Source organism: Diabrotica virgifera, chromosome 1 (genome assembly GCF_917563875.1).
Source record: "Diabrotica virgifera virgifera chromosome 1, PGI_DIABVI_V3a".
Taxonomy (NCBI): domain Eukaryota; kingdom Metazoa; phylum Arthropoda; class Insecta; order Coleoptera; family Chrysomelidae; genus Diabrotica; species Diabrotica virgifera.
In genome coordinates, this window is record NC_065443.1 from 120,112,370 (window position 1) to 120,131,408 (window position 19,039).

The following is a 19,039-nucleotide window of genomic DNA, read 5'->3' on the forward strand; positions in this document are numbered from 1 at the left end:
TAGTCCGTCCGCTATAAAATTTCCCATGCGGTACGATTCATTTTCAATCAAATTAAGTCAAAACAGAAAGTGAAACGTACTCCGATGTGTGTAGTATACAGTAGTATACAGTATACAAAATGTACATATATACACATCGACGTTCGTTTCAATTTATGTTTTGACTTAATTTGATTGAAAATGAATATGGGAAAAGTTATAGCGGACGGACTATACCTGACTTTTGTATAACATATCCAATATAAGTGAATGAATAAAAAAACATAATGTTAAAAAATATGAGGCTATAGTTGGGCTTTAATTTCAGTATGCTATTGCATGCTAGAATAATAAGTTAGCATAATGCTACAATATCCGACAGAGTGAGAAAAACACAGTTTGGTTGGTACACCCGGTATACACTGATAATAATTGACCTGTCTAGCAACAATATCTATTATTACTGCGATATTTGTAAAGAATAAGACAATATATTAAAAAAAAATCACTTAAATTGGACAGCAGGTTTAGGAAATTTGAGACATTAAAAATGACCCGTTAATATTTCGGTATTATGTTTACACGATATCCGGCATTATCTCTATACTTTTGTATATTTGTCTGGTTATGATTCTTACAAATAATGGCCGCGCTGTTTCGGCAAATTTTGTTTAGCCGAGTGACCTCATAACACAGGACACCAGTATACATTATTATAGTAAGTCTATTATGTATTGTTTCTGCTGACTGTGCTGCAGAAGCAATACATAATAGCCTTACTATAATAATGTATACTGATAAGATAAGATTTCTGGTTAAATTCCTAGAAAACTAATAATGAAAAAAATTATTTATGTAAATTTATAAAGTGCTAAGGTGACATATTTTTAAAAAGTTTGGATACGGTATTCGATATTACTGTAGGCGTCGCAACGCAGAAATGTTGTGTTATATGAATATGATTAGAAGTCGACTATTCTCAAAACCAGGACAATTAATTTCAGAGCAAAGAAGTCGGCTACTGAGAAACAATCTACTAAAAATTTTTATTTATACATTATAATAATGACTTCTGAGTACATGTCAAATGTGTCGAGTGTTATTTTAATAGATATTTTAATTTGCTATGTATGTTTAGGTATGGTATTGTTCGTAAAGTCAAATTTTCAAACTTTTTGTTACAATTTTTTTTGTTTCTCATAGAGTATTTAAGAATATAGCCGAACTTATATGCCCCCTAAAACGACCCTCAGTTCTAACTACAAGATGCAAAAGTCGCGCATACTTAGTCTTGTTCTTGCTCAAGTCTTGCACGGTAAGTCTTGGTCTTGGTCTTGCTAAAATTAAGCGGTCTTGGTCTTGGTCTTGGTTTTGCGAAAACGGAAGAACAAGGCCAAGACTGCAAGACCAAGACCGATTTTGGGCAACACTAATTATTGAAAAGAGTTTTAGGTCAATCATGATCAATATTTTGTTTAATATAAGAACATTATATTATTGATTAAAGTTGGGGTTAAAGTAGGATCATATTCAAACTGATACCTTGAATAAATGATTATTTTGTTTTTAGAATTATTAGGCAATAGAATTACATAATATAATATAAAACCAGAGATAATATTTTTTTATACCAGTGATTTTGCACGTCGCCATGCGCCGAGGAATACAATCAATAACTGCCTTCTGCAGTCACCGCACTAAATTTTTTCTGACACCCTCATTTTTTTCTAATTCCCTTAATTTATTTTAGCACCCTCCAATTTTATCTGATACTCTCCACTTTTTTTCCTCTTATTTTTTATATATTATTTATTTTATAACTCGAGAAGGACTGGAATGATTTGGATACTTTAGATTTTAAAATATTTGTAGAAGTGTAAGGAAGAAGATCTTTACAGTATCCCATCACATAACAAATTTTATTAGTTGTATAGGAAGTGTGTAAAAGAACTGCTCATTGCTCAAGATTATCTCTATTTTTGAAAATATTAAAAATTAATATACAGAAAATATGTTTATAATTAAAAATAATTTTAAAACATTTTATTACTTACAATAATAAAAACTATATTTCAACATTTTCTCCGCGATAAATTTGAAAATTCAAATTGTGCATTAATGCAATACATTTTATTAATAATTATAAATTTTTCGAAACAATTCTAAATACCATATTTAGATCACACAAAGTGAAAAAAGCATGAAGTTCACGGCAAACGTAAAAAAGTAAATAGACGCGAATTTAACTGCAGTTGTGTTGACATAAATCTAAAGGAGTATAATATAACTGATGAGTATTTTTTTATATTTTCATCGCATTTTATCATCTTTTAAGACCTCCTTCGACAGCTACAAATGTTTTAAAATGGAAATTAGCTAATTTCGTTCAGTCATTCTCAAGCTACAAAAGCGCAAAGCACAAGATCCTTAAATATGAATTCGTATGTCACATGAAGAACTGACTAGTGCAAAAATTTAACCTGGTTTGAGAAAAAAAAATTGTAGTCTGCTTTTATAGTTGATGAATTGAATATCTGATCTGTCAGTTAATCTATTTAAAGTGAAGTTTTTTGTCATACATAACCGATTAATATTAGACAAGGCGAAAACGGCGGGTTCGTTGAGAAAATTATTCCCATGAGTTTTTTTTGCATAATTACATTCGTGAGACATCCCAGAATAAGGTTCAAGAAGTCGCCCACGTGAAAAGTTGGCCAAATTTTTTTTAACAATTTTTTTAATCAAATTGCAAAAATCAATATTTTTGGCCCGGACAATTTTTTTTGTAGGTTTTTTGGACCATTCTGGATAAAAAAGGTTTCTTTTTTCTCTAAAGTTGATCGTTTTCGAGTTATAAGCAATTAAAAATTGAAGAAAAAAACGAAAAATTGCGATTTTCAAGGCTTAATAACTCGGTTAAAAGTTATTATTATGAAAGTCAGTAAGTGACTAAATCAAAGTTTAATGCCACCCTACAAGATCACGAAGAAATTTTTGTCATTGTTTTATTACTAAGCTGTTATTTTTAAATAATAATATTGAGTGCCATGCACGTGGTAGCCGGCCGTAAATGCTGAATGCGAGAGAGATGCCACTCCGGCAGTCCAATTGTGCATCTTACTTGCACTCACACTTACGGCCGGCTACCACGTGCATGGCGCTCAATATTATTATTTAAAAATAACAGCTTAGTAATAAAATAATAACAAAAATTTCTTCGGGATCTTGTATGGGGGTGGGGGGCATTAAACTTTGATTTAGTCACTTTCTGACTTTCATAATAATAACTTTTATTAACCGAGTTATTAAGCCTTGAAAATCGCCATTTTTGGTTTTTTTTTTCAATTTTAAATTGCTTATAACTCGAGAACGATCAACTTTAGAGAAAAATTATAAGAAACCTTTTTCATCCAGAATGGTCCAAAAAACCTACAAAAAAAATTGTTAAAAAAAATTTGGTCCACTTTTCACGTGGGCGACTTCTTGAACCTTATTCTGGGATGTCTCACGAATGTAGTTATGCAAAAAAATCTCATCGAAATATTTTTCCCAACGAACCCGGCGTTTACGCCTTGTCTATATGGTTTAAAACTCACTGAAATGAGCAGGTAAAAGGTACATATTAATAATATTGTTTCATATTTTTTTGTTTGATATTTTTTATAACTTTCTGGTAATAATCTTTTTTTACATAACCTCTAAGCGATGTTTCTTATCAAACTTTTATTTATTTATTTTTTTATTTACATTTACGTGCTCGGCAACTATGGCCACTCGCACGGGGACATTAAAAACAATATTACAGAGGTATAATAGAATTAATAAGTTATCCTAATATAGTAGCATTAAGTCGTCACAATAATATCATATAAAAATGTTTTAGAGTTTATGATACAACGATACTTTTTTAAAAAACTGAATAACTTTTTCTATTTGGTTGGAGTCACTGAGTATTTCACATAGCTGCAGTTTGAGTTCTAGCTGTCGTCTTACTGTACTGAATTTATGACATTCGGTAAGAATGTGTTTGACTGTTAGGTAGCACTGGCATGTTTGACAGTTAAGCCGGACATCTGATGTCATTAGGAAGCTGTGTGTTAGTTTAGTATGGCCTATAAGGATTCTTCTTATAATTGTAAGGTCTTGTCTAGAAAGTCCCGTGGGTCCAGTGTATAGAGGTTTATACAATGACGGCTGGATTGCACGTAATAAAGTATTTAAAGAGCTCCAGTGGGTTTGCCATAATCTCCCGGTGAATCTGTACGCTTCTGTTTTTAACTATTTTTTAATCTGGATATGCGTTGTTGACGTGGTATCTGTTGAATCAGTTTTAGCATGTTGATCTGCGAGTTCATTGCCAGGTATACCAATCTGAGACGGAATCCATATGAAGGTGAGCTTAGTGTTTAATGTAGAGAGGTGATGGTAACTGTAATGGATATTTTGGACAAGGGGATGCTCCGTAAATAATTCCTGAATACATAATAGGGAAGCTAGAGAATCTGTACAAATGGCAACATTTATGTTCGGAAGGTCAATGTGCTTAACAGTCTGTAAGATTATATAAAATTATCCAGTATGTACGCTACACAAAAGAGGAATAAAAGAAGCACAAATGAAATTGTTTTTATAGGTGACTATACTGCCAACGCCCAGGTCACTTTTGGAAGCATCGGTGTAAAAAAACTTGATCAAATTGGTCCTTATATAGTGGTATCCGTCGAACTGTTTTAAATGAGGAAGTTTGGAATTTGTTGCGTTGGTTTCTTGCAGGCATATAACGTTTGGATTAAATTGTGATATTAAGTGCTGGAATCTCTCCAGCCGAGGGAAGAACCCATCGCAATTCCACTGAATTAACTTGAATACAAAAAAGAAACAATATACGAAGAGAACTATTCATTATGTATGCTGTTATTAGATTCGACATCAGAGGGGTTATCGGAGGAGGCACTTATATAATCTTGTGTATCATCGGAAGTAGGCTGTTGTTTTAATTTTTTCGAGATTCTGGTGATACGGGTTTTAGTGACCTTTCCTTAGTACCTGTGTGAATCTCTGATAACTCCTTCAGAATACCATCTATGTCGAAGGAGAATTTTTGGGCTTCTAGTAGAGGGTTGGGGCATCCAAAAGAGTTCTCAAGAAACGCAATGAGTTGAGTAGAATTGACTATAAAATTACCCGGATTTTTTTTGTAAGCCGATTCTATATCGGAGATACCATTAGGCCCCATTGAATAATTCGGGCGAGGATCAGATTTGGCCTTTTTTGGCCTGTTTTGGTGGCATCATGAATGTCGAAGGGTCTTGAGAATTTGATTGCTCCGGAGTAATGGAAGGAGAGAGCATGGTAGGAGTATCAAGTGGACTGTCAGTAGGTTGTCCTCTTTTTTGTCCTACTGTCAAAATGGGGTCATTATTAGTTGGAGGGGGATAGATAGATCCATAATGGTAGCCGAGGTAGGTGTGTCGTTAGCGGAGATGGACTCAATTTCTGAAGATGGAAGTTCTTTTGCTGAAGTTAGGGAGTCGGCTTAAAGTGAAGAATTGGTAGGAGCATTAGCTGAAATAATTGTATGGTCTATTTCACTGGGGACTTTAGGGCAAGACTCCGCAGTATGTTCCGTAAGTTTACAAAGAAAACACTCCAATCTGTCGGTGGATAAAAATATCCTATATGAAGAATTTTCATGGTTTATTAGCAGTGAATATTGCACTTCAAAGTCCTCCTTGTCGGAAATAATAAATATAACCTTACGAAAACTCATGATATGTGCATATTGACCATCCGTTGTTCCGCATTTTACAAAAGTAACAGGTGCGACTAGCTGTAAGCCAATATCTTTTAGGTGCTGTTCGATTAGTGAATGCGGGATGGAAGAACATACATTTGAAATGAGAATTCTTTTGGCCGGAGAAATAGGCCGGCGGATAGGTACGACGGTGGAATTAATTGTGACGTGAGAAGTAGCTTTCAGAAGTTGATCAACGATTTCGGTCGATGTGAGGAAAATGCATATTCGATTATTCGATATGCGAGACGCAAAAGAAATATTTTTTGGTTAAACTATTTCACCAATCGCTTTAATAAATTCAAATAAAACAGTATTTAGAATGGAGTGCATCACAATTGCTTGTTCCCGTTTCGGGAATGAAGGGGGAGGAGGCCTGGAGAGTGCTGCAGCGACATAAGATTTTCGGTTGGAATTGGAGTTGTTTCATGTAGATGTGGTTGGTTGAGAGTTGTTCATGATGTGTGTACTCCTGGATACCAAAACTGCAACACAATATCAAGAGTACTTACAGACCCTTTCGCAGATTGGAAAGGGAAAAAGATAAAGGAGCTCACCTGATTTCCTTGGATTTTCACTAATTTTATTCGAAGTTAAACCAATTAGTCCATTGAAATGTTACATTTAGGGTTGCATTTCTAAGAGGAGTCAATTTTTTTTTTTAATGTGTAGAGGATTCAGTAGAAGCTTAAGTTCAAGTTTTTGGGGTCGCCACCCTTGTCCCCCGACCGCCATATTGGAAAAAGAAGTGCAAACGGCTCTCGCACTGTATCTTCTAAACTAGCAATCCTACAGAAAATATAATTACACATAAAATGTAGCAAATTAAATTTTCTACAATTTTATATCTATTATTTTTTATCGTCAAGTGACCAACAAAAAAGTTACAAACAAAAATATGAGAAAATTTTGTAAGAAGTTTCCTTTTGGAGGTTATAACTTTTTTTCCGTTCATTTCACAATAAAGTTATTTTGTAGAGGATTTTTAAATGAACAATTTTCGCTATAAAGTTGTTTAATTTTATTTATTATCTAGGTTTTACAGTGCTCCAATCTTGACCAAATTCTCGAATTGTCATAGGAATACAATAAAAAAAATACTTTTCTATCTACATTAGAGAGATTTTGCACCTCTTATTTTGCAATTCCGTTATGGTTATCGTTATACTACGTCTGCGCAGTAGCGAATATATGATCCGTTATCGTTATTAAACATAAGAGATTCCGTAATTTACGGAGGTTTAAAGTAGTGCTTATCGTTATCGTTATAGTAATGGTTAAATTGCTTTGTTGCCAGAATGTAAAAAAATCAGTAAAATTACATTTACATAGATTCTAATTTTGATTACCTATAAATTAAAATATCAAAAACTGTTCAAGTGTATGCTTAAAATTACAATAACGTCGTGAAGTGAGGTTATGTTTAAATAACGATAACGATGACAAGAAAAACCTACTTGCCGTAATCGTTATGCTTAATAAATACTAATAAAGTAAAGGAGCCAAAATCAGCGGTTATTTTAAGAGGTGCAAAATCTATCTATTATTTAGTAGAGCGGCAGCAATCGTTATGCCCACCACGAAAATCAAATTTAAGGTGAATGACCAAGTTTGTTCCATTTTTATGTTTTCGAGGTCGCTGAATCCGAATATGAAGTTTATTTTTATCTTGATTTGGTGGAACTAGGAACATGTCCAAAAATCAAATTTTATACAAAAATGTCGAAAATTAATTTTGATGATTTTTCAAATTCACCTCGCTGTATCTTTGGTCGCTGTAAATATTTCCTTTTGAAAGTTTTACTGTGCCATCTTTGAAGTATGTAGATAACAATGAAATTTGTCCAAAATGTTTAAACACATTAAAAAAGGAGTAGTTAGTTTTTAAATATTTTGTCATCATATTTCGTTAGTTTCATGTTTACTTAAAAAAGTTAAGTGACAAACTTTTTAGCTTATACTTTTAACCAACACCACAATAAAATATAATTCATGAAGAAGTTTTTTGGAAAATTTAAAGTCAAAATATACAATAGGAAAAAAGTTATGTTACTTCAAAAACAATCGGCACACCAAAAAAACGCTTATATCTCGAGATCCTGACCACCGTGTGGTGAATGGCTAATTTTGATCATACTTTATAACTTTGATATCAAAAATTCGTTTTGTGCTCTCCTTAAGAATTTTGTATTTTGCGGTTGCGTCATTCTTCTTCTGAACCGGCGAATTTGTCCTCAAACAACTTCTTGGGCCTTTTCTATATTATATGCTTAGGGTTATAAGTTTTATAGTGGTGAGAAAGGTCAAAAACAGATTAATAGCATAGGAATGTTAAAATCATAATAAATTGTATGAATAAAAAATATATACAGAGAGAGTCTGTAATTTGGAATAAATTCAATATCTCAAATACTAATTGTTTTTTTGAAAATTGCTCAGACCCGTCGATTAGTATTTCAAATTGTCCTTTTTGACAAACAATAATAATGTATACAGGACGTCCCAGTTTAGAGATATGACGTCATCATTGATTTTCTTAAATGGCAACACTATCATTTTGATAGCTATTTTGATAGGGTGTGTAAAGTTATACATCTCTGCAAAATATCAAATTTAATTCTCTACCATTTACAAGATAATAAAAAATAACAAAGTTATGTCTGTAATTTGGAATAAATTCAATAATTCAAATGCATACTAATTGTTTTTTTTTGAAAAATGCTCAGACCCGTCGATTAGTATTTCAAATTGTCATTTTTGACATAAAATAAAAATGTATACAGGGTGTCCAAATTTAGAGATATGACAGCATCGTTGATTTTTTTAAATGGCAACACTATCATTTTGATAGCTATTTTGACAGGGTGTGTAAAGTTAAACATAACTGTAAAATTTAAAAAATTTTATTCCCTACCATTTATAAGATAATAAAAAATAAGAGTTATGAAAAACAAGTAATCAAATAATAATGAAATTTAATTATTTCAATTAAGCAAATGCTCATAATATTGCCCATTCACCATTTGCCAATAATTTAGGGCAACATTATGAGCATTTTCTTAATTGAAATAATTAAATTCAATTATTATTTGATTATTTATTTATTATTACTTTGTTATTTTTTATTATCTTGTATATGGTAGGGTATAAAAATTTGAAATTTTGCAGCTATGTATAGCTTTACACTCCCTATCAAAATAGCTATCAAAATAACAGTGTTGCCATTTAAGAAAATCAACAATGACGTCAAATTTTTAATTTGGGACAACCTGTATACATTATTATTATATGTGAAAAATGACAATTTGAAATACTAATCGACGGGTCTGAGCATTTTTCAAAAAAACAATTAGTATTTGAATTATTGAATTTATTCCAAATTACAGACATACCTTTGTTATTTTTTATTATCTTGTAAATGGTAGAGAATAAAAATTTGATATTTTGCAGTTATGTATAACTTTACGCACCCAATCAAAATAGCTATCAAAATGATAGTGTTGCCATTTAAGAAAATCAACGATGACGTCATATCTCTAAATTGGGACGCCCTGTATACATTATTATTGTATGTCAAAAAGGACAATTTGAAATACTAATCGACTGGTCTGAGCAAGTTTCAAAAAAACAATTAGTATTAGAGATATTGAATTTATTCCAAATTACAGACTCTCTCTGTATAGATAGAAAAGTAAGCCTAACTTTTGTTTTTATTGTATCCCTATGAGCATTCGAGGATATGGTCAAGTTTTGAGCGGTGTAAAACACATATAAATAAATAGAATTAAACAACTTTATAGTGAAAATTGTTCGATAGAAAACCCTCTACAAAATTGCTATAATGTTATTTTATTTTAAAATGAACTGAAAAAAAGTTATAACCTCCAAAAGGAAACTTGTTAAAAATGTTAAACATATTTTTGTTTATATCTTTTTTGTTGGTCACTTGACGATAAAAAGTAATAGAAACAGAATTGTAGAAAATTTAATTTGCTACATTTTATGTTTAATTAGATTTTCCTTAGGGTTGGTAGTTTACGAGATATAGTGCGAAACCCCTTTGCACACCATTTCCAAGATGGCGACCGGGGGACAAGGGCGGCGACCCCAAAAACTTGAACTTAAGCTTCGACTGATCCCCCCTATACATTAAAGAAATAAAATTGACTCCTCTAACAAATGCAAGGTATGGCTTAAAAAATGTAACATTTTAATGGACTAAATATAATTACACATTATAAACTTTTAAAATAATAAACACATTAAAGCTAAGGACACATTATTAACACGTGTCGTGTTAACACGCATTAACACGTGTCATAGAAATATCTATTACCTACGTTATTTTAAATAGATCTACACATATTATTGTGATGTGTCGTCAGAAACCGACAACACGCTTTATCACGTCTTAACGCGTGTTTTCAATATCTAACGTGGTTAGATTTTCGTCAGAGTATTACAGTGTGTTAAAACATCAAGACAGCGCCGGGAGTTTGTTTACATATTTTATACGTACATTTTATACGTTTAAATATGGAGGAACAATTAGCAGAACATGGTATTCACCAAATTCGTGTCTACTTTCGTTTCTTGGATGAACCCAGTACTCTCTGCATTCATATCGTAGCTAAGCAATGCCGCAGAAACAGCTACCATTTCCTCTTCTTCATCTAACCAATTCATCTCTTCTTGTAGTTGCTCCATTATATTGTAAGTGCTCTTTTACTAGTTTAAGAACATCAAAATATCAGCATATCACACGTTTTGCAACACAGATATGTGTCCGGCCTATTTGATATGTCGCATTCTGACGTGCCGTGTTGACACGTGTTAACACGACACGTGTTAATAATGTGTCCTTAGCTTAAAACCTTGTTTCCTTATCACATTCTGACTGAGTACAAAAAGACGATAAGGAAATTCGAAATTAATTAGCACTTCGCTTCATATTGTTAGCTTGCCGATGGTCAACACGTGAATGAAATATAAACTTTTATTTAATATATAACTTATTTGCTTTAATATTAATTCAATTTATATATACATATTTGTATAAACTATAAACATTTGATTGTCTTTGGTCAATGATAATAAGTATTTTTTATATACCTGTTTTAGTTTTTTGGCTTTAATTGAAATTATTTTTGTCTGCCTTTTTGGTGTGACTGTCACAACGAAGTGGTCCACCATACAGGACACAATATGTAGTAACATGGCTGCTACTATGGAGAACTCAACGCCTACCTGAAACTACTTACATCCACAAAACCTTATATTAAAGATTCATCTACATTCAACCTCAACTGTAGTCAAAATTTGTATTCAGCTGCATGAAGCCAACAATTTATTTTTGAACAATATTATGCCAACAATACATTCAATTACATAAACCCCAAAGTACATTTTGCCATAAGTATTATTTTCACACTTTGTAAAGCTTTAGGCAAGACCTGGTTCTTTATTTATTAATATTAAAATTCATTTTTAATATACAGGGTGTCCCAGAATAAATTATCCAGGCTATATCTCTTAAACGAATAAAGATTTTCGAATGGGACAAAATCTGATATATTCCAATAATATGGCGTAGAAAAATCATGCCCTAAATATTCATCCCCCAGTTACAACCCCTAACTTGAATTTTTTAAATAGCACCCTGTACATTTGTTGATAGTTTTGGATGTGATCTTCTATCGTCTATTCAACAGATTTTTTTAAAATAAAATCGGTTCGTAAGTAATCAAGAAAATATCATTTAATTTTTGTTAATTATGTGTCCCAAACTAATTTAGCCAGGCTATATTTCTTAAACGAATAGAGATTTTCGAAAAGGACAAAAACTGATCTATTCCATTTGTAATAAAATTTAATATGGCGTAGAAAAATATCATCTCCTAAATATTCATCCCTTAGTTACAGCCCCTATTTTTAAATAGCACGCTGTAACTAAGGGATGAATATATAGGGGATAAATGTTTGCTACGCCATATGAAAGTGTATTACAAATTAAATAGATCAGTTTTTGTCCCATTCGAAAATCTCTATTCGTTTAAGAATTATAGCCTGGGAAGTTAGTCTGGGGCACATAATAACAAAAAGGAAACTGATATTTTCTACATTACTTACAAACCGATTTTATTTTTAAAAAATCTTTTGAGTAGACGATAGAAGACCACATTCAAAACTATAAAAAAATGTACAGGGTGCTATTAAAAAAAATTAAGTTAGGGGGTGTAACTAAAGGATGAAAATTTAATGGATGATTTCTACACCAGATACATTAAATCGTATTAAAAATGGAATAGATCAGTTTTTGTCCCACTCGAAAATCTTTATTCGTTTAAGAGATATAGCCTGGATAAATTGGTCTGGGACACCCTGTATGATCAATATGATTAGTTGATATCATCTGTTGTTGTTTTGTATTTCTGTTTGTTTAAATTTTTATTTAAAGCTAGCTGACCCAGCGAACTTTATATCACCTTAGAAATATATAAAATTTACTAAAGTTCACATGCTTTTTAGTTCCAAAAAATTGCGCTTTGTTTATCGTCATGGTAAAAGCCAAGGGCACGGCACATTGTAGATATCTGAAATCAAATGGCAAACCTGTTGGAATCATCGGAATACGCGGGACAAAGACATCCTCTCCTTTGTTATTTCTCTTTGGTGATTGTGGCCCAGCAAATTAATAATAAATTTACTTGAGAGTTACATTGAGAAAGTAAACTACCAATTAATCGCCACTACTACGTTCGATACATAAACAACTATATTGCTGTTTACTGACTAAGAAGTGACTAAGAAGTGACAGTTATCGAACTCGGTTAAAAATTATTAAGTTACAAATCTGGCTATTAACAAATAAGAGTAGGTCATAAAAGAGCAAAAATTCAGTAGTGTATGTATTTTTTAATTATTATTGTTCCTTTGACACCATAAACCTGGATTGGTCCCTGCTTGTATAGTTATGTCCTTGTCCATTGTCGTACATTCATAGTTTTCAGGTCGTCTTCAACGTCAAACAACCATATGGTTCTAGGCCTTCATTTATTTCGTTTTCATGTCGACATCTATTGTAATATTTTCGTTATTGTTTTTGTATCTTCTTGTCTCTAGACATATACCAGCCATAATAGTTTTTCACTTCTCACAAATTTTACAATATCATACCCTCCATTGAATTCATTAATTTCGCCGATTCTCGATACTCGCGGAGTTGGCATCTAGGTTCATGACTTTAATTAAGATCATCATACGATCAAATGCATAGTTTGCGAGTCTATAAGGAACATACATACATACATACATACATACAAACATTCATTTTTATTTATATAGAAGAGGTAATATTTAGATGGCTATTAAAAAATAACGGTTGGTGATAGAAAAGTGAAAATTTAGGATTGTATGTATCTTTTGATTCTACATCAAAAAAATAAAAAATAATTATGGGGTGCAAGCCCCCTTTTTACTCAGATTGGTCGTACCAACTCAGAAACCATCCCGGGTTCATGTACAACAATTTCGATTAAGATCATCATACGATCAAATGCATAGTTTGCGAGTCTATAAGGAACATACATACATACATACATACATACAAACATTCATTTTTATTTATATAGATAAGTTGTACCTATTCCTCAGAGATTAGAGCTAGTCGAATCCACAAAAATCTACAAAAATCTTTCGTTCTGTATTATACAGGTGTTTGGCCTCTAAGCTTCCTTGCAGACCTAAATATTTACTTTTTCTTCTTGCAGTACCGTCTCCTATCGGAGGTTGGCTACCATCACAGCAATCTTAACTTTGTTGGCTGCAGCTCTAAACAACTGTATTTAACTGCACCCATAACACTCCCTTAATCTTCGCAAACAGGAAATCCTCCTACGTCCCACATTTTTTTCCCGAGATTTTTCCTTGGATTATGAGTCTTAGCAGAGAGTACTTTTCTCCTCTCATTATGTGGCCTAGATATTCCAGTTTTTCGTTTATATGGTTTTTATGACTTCGCAATATTTACTTAAAGAACAGTAATTGTGGCAGTTGTGGCAGATTAGAATCCACAACCATGGTAACTTCTTCGCTGGCTGCCATTACACTTATATTAAACAAGTAATTGAGCTTCGTAAGTCCTAGGTTTTCACCCAAAGTAATCGAAAGTAGAACTGGAAGTCGATATTTGAACGCTTCGTGTAACTTTGCGCCGATTGATAAACGATTTTACTAATTTTGAGTCATTTTTACTAAATTTTGGGTCATCATTGTTTAAACAGAAATGACTTCAAAACCGAAACTAAAGATTCAAACTGAACTTTTCAATTCGCTTCGATTTATGTGTTACATGTAATATTTCTGCACTTCTGGTTAGAACTTTTTAACCGGAAATGATATAAAAATTCAAAATTTTACATTTGTTCTCATCTTGCTAAGCCACGTCGAATGATATATCGCGTATACTATTTCGGTGACTTTAAAACAGTTCATACGGTTGCAACTCTAAAACCGGAAGTCCGATGTCAAATTTCTCATCTTTAATACCATCCTTGGGCTTTTATTTGACACCTCATCTGCCATCCTTGGATTATGAGCTTACATTTGACATCTCATTTGCCATTCTCCGTGGTAAAATGACGAAGGAATTATATTCGCGGTCGGACGGACAGACATCCTAGGTAAAATTTCTTACCTTTATTATCATCCTTGGATTATAAGCTTTCATTTGACACCTCATTTGTCATTTTACTTGGTAAATTGACGGAGGAGTTATATTCTCAGTCGGACGGACAGAGGCACAGACAGCCTAGGTCAAATTTCTCATCTTATTTACCATCTTTGGATTATAAGCTTTCATTTGACACCTCATTTGTCATTGTACCTGATACAATGACGTAGGAGTTATATTAGCTGTCGGACAGACAGACAGACGGACAGACGGACGTGGATAATTCAAAGTTTTCACATTTTTTCAAAATTGAGTGAAAACAAAAAGTGACTCATTCCTAACTATTTATTCGGCCGCTTTTTCTCTATGTCCATTTTATTTTTACAAGTTGGGGTAATATAAACTAACCGTGCACATATTTCTGCCAAGGATAGAATATCCTAGAATCCAGAGATCGGCAGCTCTCTACACTCTAGAGCATTGCTTAAGCAACCATTCATACTATGAGCACAATTGTGTTACATGTTAGAGCTTATCGATTGAGTCTGGTACACGTGTAAGCGTGTCTATATTAGGTCAGGAACCAAAGCTTTTCACCTCGCAATTTTTACAGAATGGATCGATTTGCTTGAAAATTTGAGAATAATTAGTGGATAGTCCAAGGATCAAAATCTATATGAATCCGAAAGGCGCTTTTACCATGGGGGTGGTTGGTTGGCACCCCATCTCGGGGGTGGACATTTTTTATTATATTTTGACTGCAAAAGTTGATAAAAACATTCATTCTAAGCAAAAAATGTTCTATACATTTTTTTGATGAAATTAATTGTTTTTGATTTATTCGCTATCGAAAGTGTTAGTTTTGTATAAAAAATCAATGTTTTTCGATGTAGGTAGTCATTTACGATTCACTCAATTTTTGCCGTAGAAAAAATTTTTTCAAACCAAGTTCCTGGGAACTAAATAACCTACAATTTTATATTGAAACATTTTTTCGTATCTCTGATGCTAATCTTTCTATTCTGAAGAAAATGGCATTTTTTACCAAACTACAAAAATTCGTTATTCGCTTTTAACTCAATTTTTTAAAAACTAATTATTCTAAGTCAGTCAAACTTATAGAATTTATTAATAATACACAAATAAATAAGAATAAGTAAGGTCAATGACTGAAAACACCGCTAACTTACATTATTATGCTTCCACTTAGACTTCTTCTTTTTTTTTTCAAAAAAATACATATATTTATTTTTTAACCCTAACTTTTTTATTTTTTTATCTTGGAAAGTTTGGTAAAAAATAGTTTTGTAGGTTTTCACAAGATCTATAAGTCTATTAATAATAAATATTTTTAAAATCCTCAGTCGCAAAAAGAGGTTACTTTGAAAGGTTGTTAAAGGGGGTTTTAGCATGTTATTACAAGTTTTAATTGTAAATAGCTTACTCAATTTCTGTAGTAGAAAAATTTTTTGCAAGCTACGTTTTTGAAAACTAAATAAGTTAAAATTTCACATTGAAACATTTTTTCGCATCTCTGATGTTGATCTTGCTAATCTGAAGAAAATGCCATTTTTTTCCAAACTACAAATTCGTTATTAGCTTTTAACTCCATTTTTTTAACTAATCATTCTAAGCCGGTCAAACTTCTAAAACCTATTAATATTACATAAATAAAAAAGACCAAATAAGGTCAATGACTAATTTTAATTAAAGTGGTGATTAGGGGGTTGCTTGCGATCACTTTTTCGCTGAAAAAAATAGGGAATGACATTCTTTTCATTGTAAGTCACTTAATTTTTGAGGTAGACTTTTTTTATTTCTCGACATAGATATTTTTAAGTATTTTAAATTAGTTTGAACAAGTTGTCCTTCGAAAAATGCATAGTTTCTCCGGATTTTGACTTTGAAACTACAATATTTAGCATTTGACGAAGAAGGGCCAACATATAATACAGTATAGCTCGATTATTATTGGTCTTAAAGAAAATTGGTTTTGTTTATTTTTTCAAAAGGTACATTTTTGTTAATATAAGTAGAGTTGTTTCGATAACACGAAAACTTTTGGAATTATTAGCAGAAAACTTATTAAAAACATTGATTTTTTCGATATGAAATTAACACTTTCGATAGCGAATAAATCGAAAACTATCAATTTTATCAAAAAAATGTATAGAACGTTTTTTGCTTAGAATAAACGTTTTTACCAACTTTTGATAATAAAATATAATGAAAAATTTCCACCCCGAGATGGGGTGGCAACCACCCCCACTTAGGCTTCATTACTTGGACTATATTTGTAATTTCTTTTTCTGTTTTATATTTAAAGATTGTCCCAAAATACTTTAGGGGTCCGGAATTGTGAATATACTTATATTATATTAGTGTGTTACTATTAACAAGAACGGATGAGTGTGATATTACTTTAAAATGTTAAATTTTTAGGGATGACATAAACTAAAATGTGGAAAGGATTAGAGAATGGTAAAAGAATTAAAGAACAAAACTTCAGTAGTTAAATTTTGTCATAATTTATTAATTTATTGGTAATTTTTCAGTTTCCATAGTTCTGATAGTTCCAGTATTTCCTTGATTTATTATTAGTTATCTGAAACAATGAAATATTTATTATTATAATATTATTGAAAGAGGAGTAGACCGTAAATTTAAATTAAATATTTAGTTCCCGTAAGAAAACGGAAATGTATTACGGAAGAATATAAAATCTATACTTAGCAGACAAGAACAGTAGACTCCGCCGAGTAGCAAATTAGAAAATATATTACCAGTACTAAGTTAATAAACAAGAACAAGACATACCACTGGATGCAGTCAAGACAGTCTTAAGAAATATGAAAATTTTGAAAACCTGAAGTATCTGGAGATATAAATCAATAGATCTTTAGAGATATTTAGAGCTAGTATAAACGGTCAAAGACCAGATCATCCAGATTTCATGGCTTAGAAATATCAGAGACTGGACCGGCCTTGATTCATCATTTTTGTTTGGTACCGCATTGGACAGAGACAGATTTGCCAGTGTAGTTGCTAACCTCCACTAAAGGAGACATCACCACAAGAAGAAGAAGGTATAGCGTAGTACTAGGTTACATACCAGAAGCTTGGACAACTGTAACAGTAGCACTATATCATATATCTCGATCAATCTTACATCATTTCTGTTGAATATCCGTTGAAATAAAAAAATAAAAATTGAAGGCACTCGTGGGAGTGCCGAGAGAAGTGAAAATTTCTTATAGTGTATAAATTACGAACTCAATGCTTTTATCCCATCCTAAAAGAAGTGCTATACCTATACCGTATACGATATACGCGATGCGTATGCCCTATGGTATTTATGTATACATACACATAATTTATATATGTACAAAATTTATTTCAGCGAAGTGATGACGGTCGCAAATTCAATACTTTTTCCCCATCCAAGAAGTGCACAACATCCCTAAAGAAATTTTCAATTCAAAAATTTATTTCGTCGAAGCGATAACGGTCGCTAATTTAATAATTTTCCCCATCCAAAAAGTGCACAACGTCCCTCAAGAAGTTTTCACTTCAAATATTTATTTCGTCGAATCGATGATAGTCGCTAATTTAATACTTTTTTACATCGAAAAAGTGCACAACGTTCCTAAATAAGTTTCACTTCAAATATTTATTTCGTCGAAGCGATTACGGCCCTAATTCAATACTTTTCCTCCATACAAAAAGTGCACAACGTCCCTAAAAAAGTTTTCATTTAATAATTTATTTCGTCGAAGCGATGACGGCCGCTAATTTAATAATTTTTCCTTATCTAAAAAGTGCACAACGTCCCTCAAGAAGTTTTCACTTCAAAAATTAATTTCGTCGAAGCGATGAAGGTTCGCTAATATAATATTTTCCCCATCCAAAAAGTGCACAACGTCCCTCAAGATCTTTCCACTTCAAAAATGATTTCATCGAAGCGATGACGGTCGCTAATTTAATACTTTTTTCCATCGAAAAAGTGCACAACGTGCCTAAAGAAGCTTCACTTCAAATATTTATTTCGTCGAAGCGATGGATGACAGTCCCCAATTCAATACTTTTCCCCCATCCAAAATGTGCACAAGGACCCTAAAGAAGTTTCACTTCAAATATTTATTTCGTCGAAGCGATGACGGTCCCTAATTTAGTAATTTATCCCTATCCAAAAAATGCACAACGTCCCTAAAGAAATTTTAAAATTTATTTCGTGGAAGCGATAAAGGTTGCTAATTTAATATTTTCCCCATCCAAAGAGTGCACAACGTCCCTCAAGAAGTTTCCACTTCAAAAATTGATTTCGTCGAAACGATGACGATCGCTAATTTAATACTTTTTTCCGTCGAAAAAGTGCACAACGTCCCTAAAGAAGTTTCACTTCAAATATTTATTTCGTCGAAGCGATGACGGTCCCTAATTCAATACTTTTCCCCCATCCAAAAAGTGCACAACGTCCCTAAAAAAGTTTTCATTTAATAATTTATTTCGTCGAAGCGATGACGGTCGATAATTTAATACTTTTTTCCATCCAAAAAGAGCACAACGTCCCTAAAGAAGTTTTCACTTCAAATGTT

General features: G+C 32.2%; 1 protein-coding gene across 45 annotated transcripts in view; it reads right to left on the reverse strand.

Moving 5' to 3' along the window:
* LOC114330552 (uncharacterized protein DDB_G0274171-like) overlaps positions 1-19,039 on the reverse strand; it is a 522,367-nt gene that overhangs the window by 64,799 nt on the left and 438,529 nt on the right. For 3 of the 45 annotated variants that reach the window (XM_050643675.1, XM_050643682.1, XM_050643464.1), the window contains one exon: positions 16,957-17,049. The exons of the other annotated variants lie outside the window; for them this stretch is intronic. The gene's annotated coding sequence lies outside the window, so the exon portion shown is untranslated. Of the gene's footprint in view, positions 1-16,956; positions 17,050-19,039 lie in introns of those variants that run through there. 45 annotated transcript variants of the gene reach the window in all.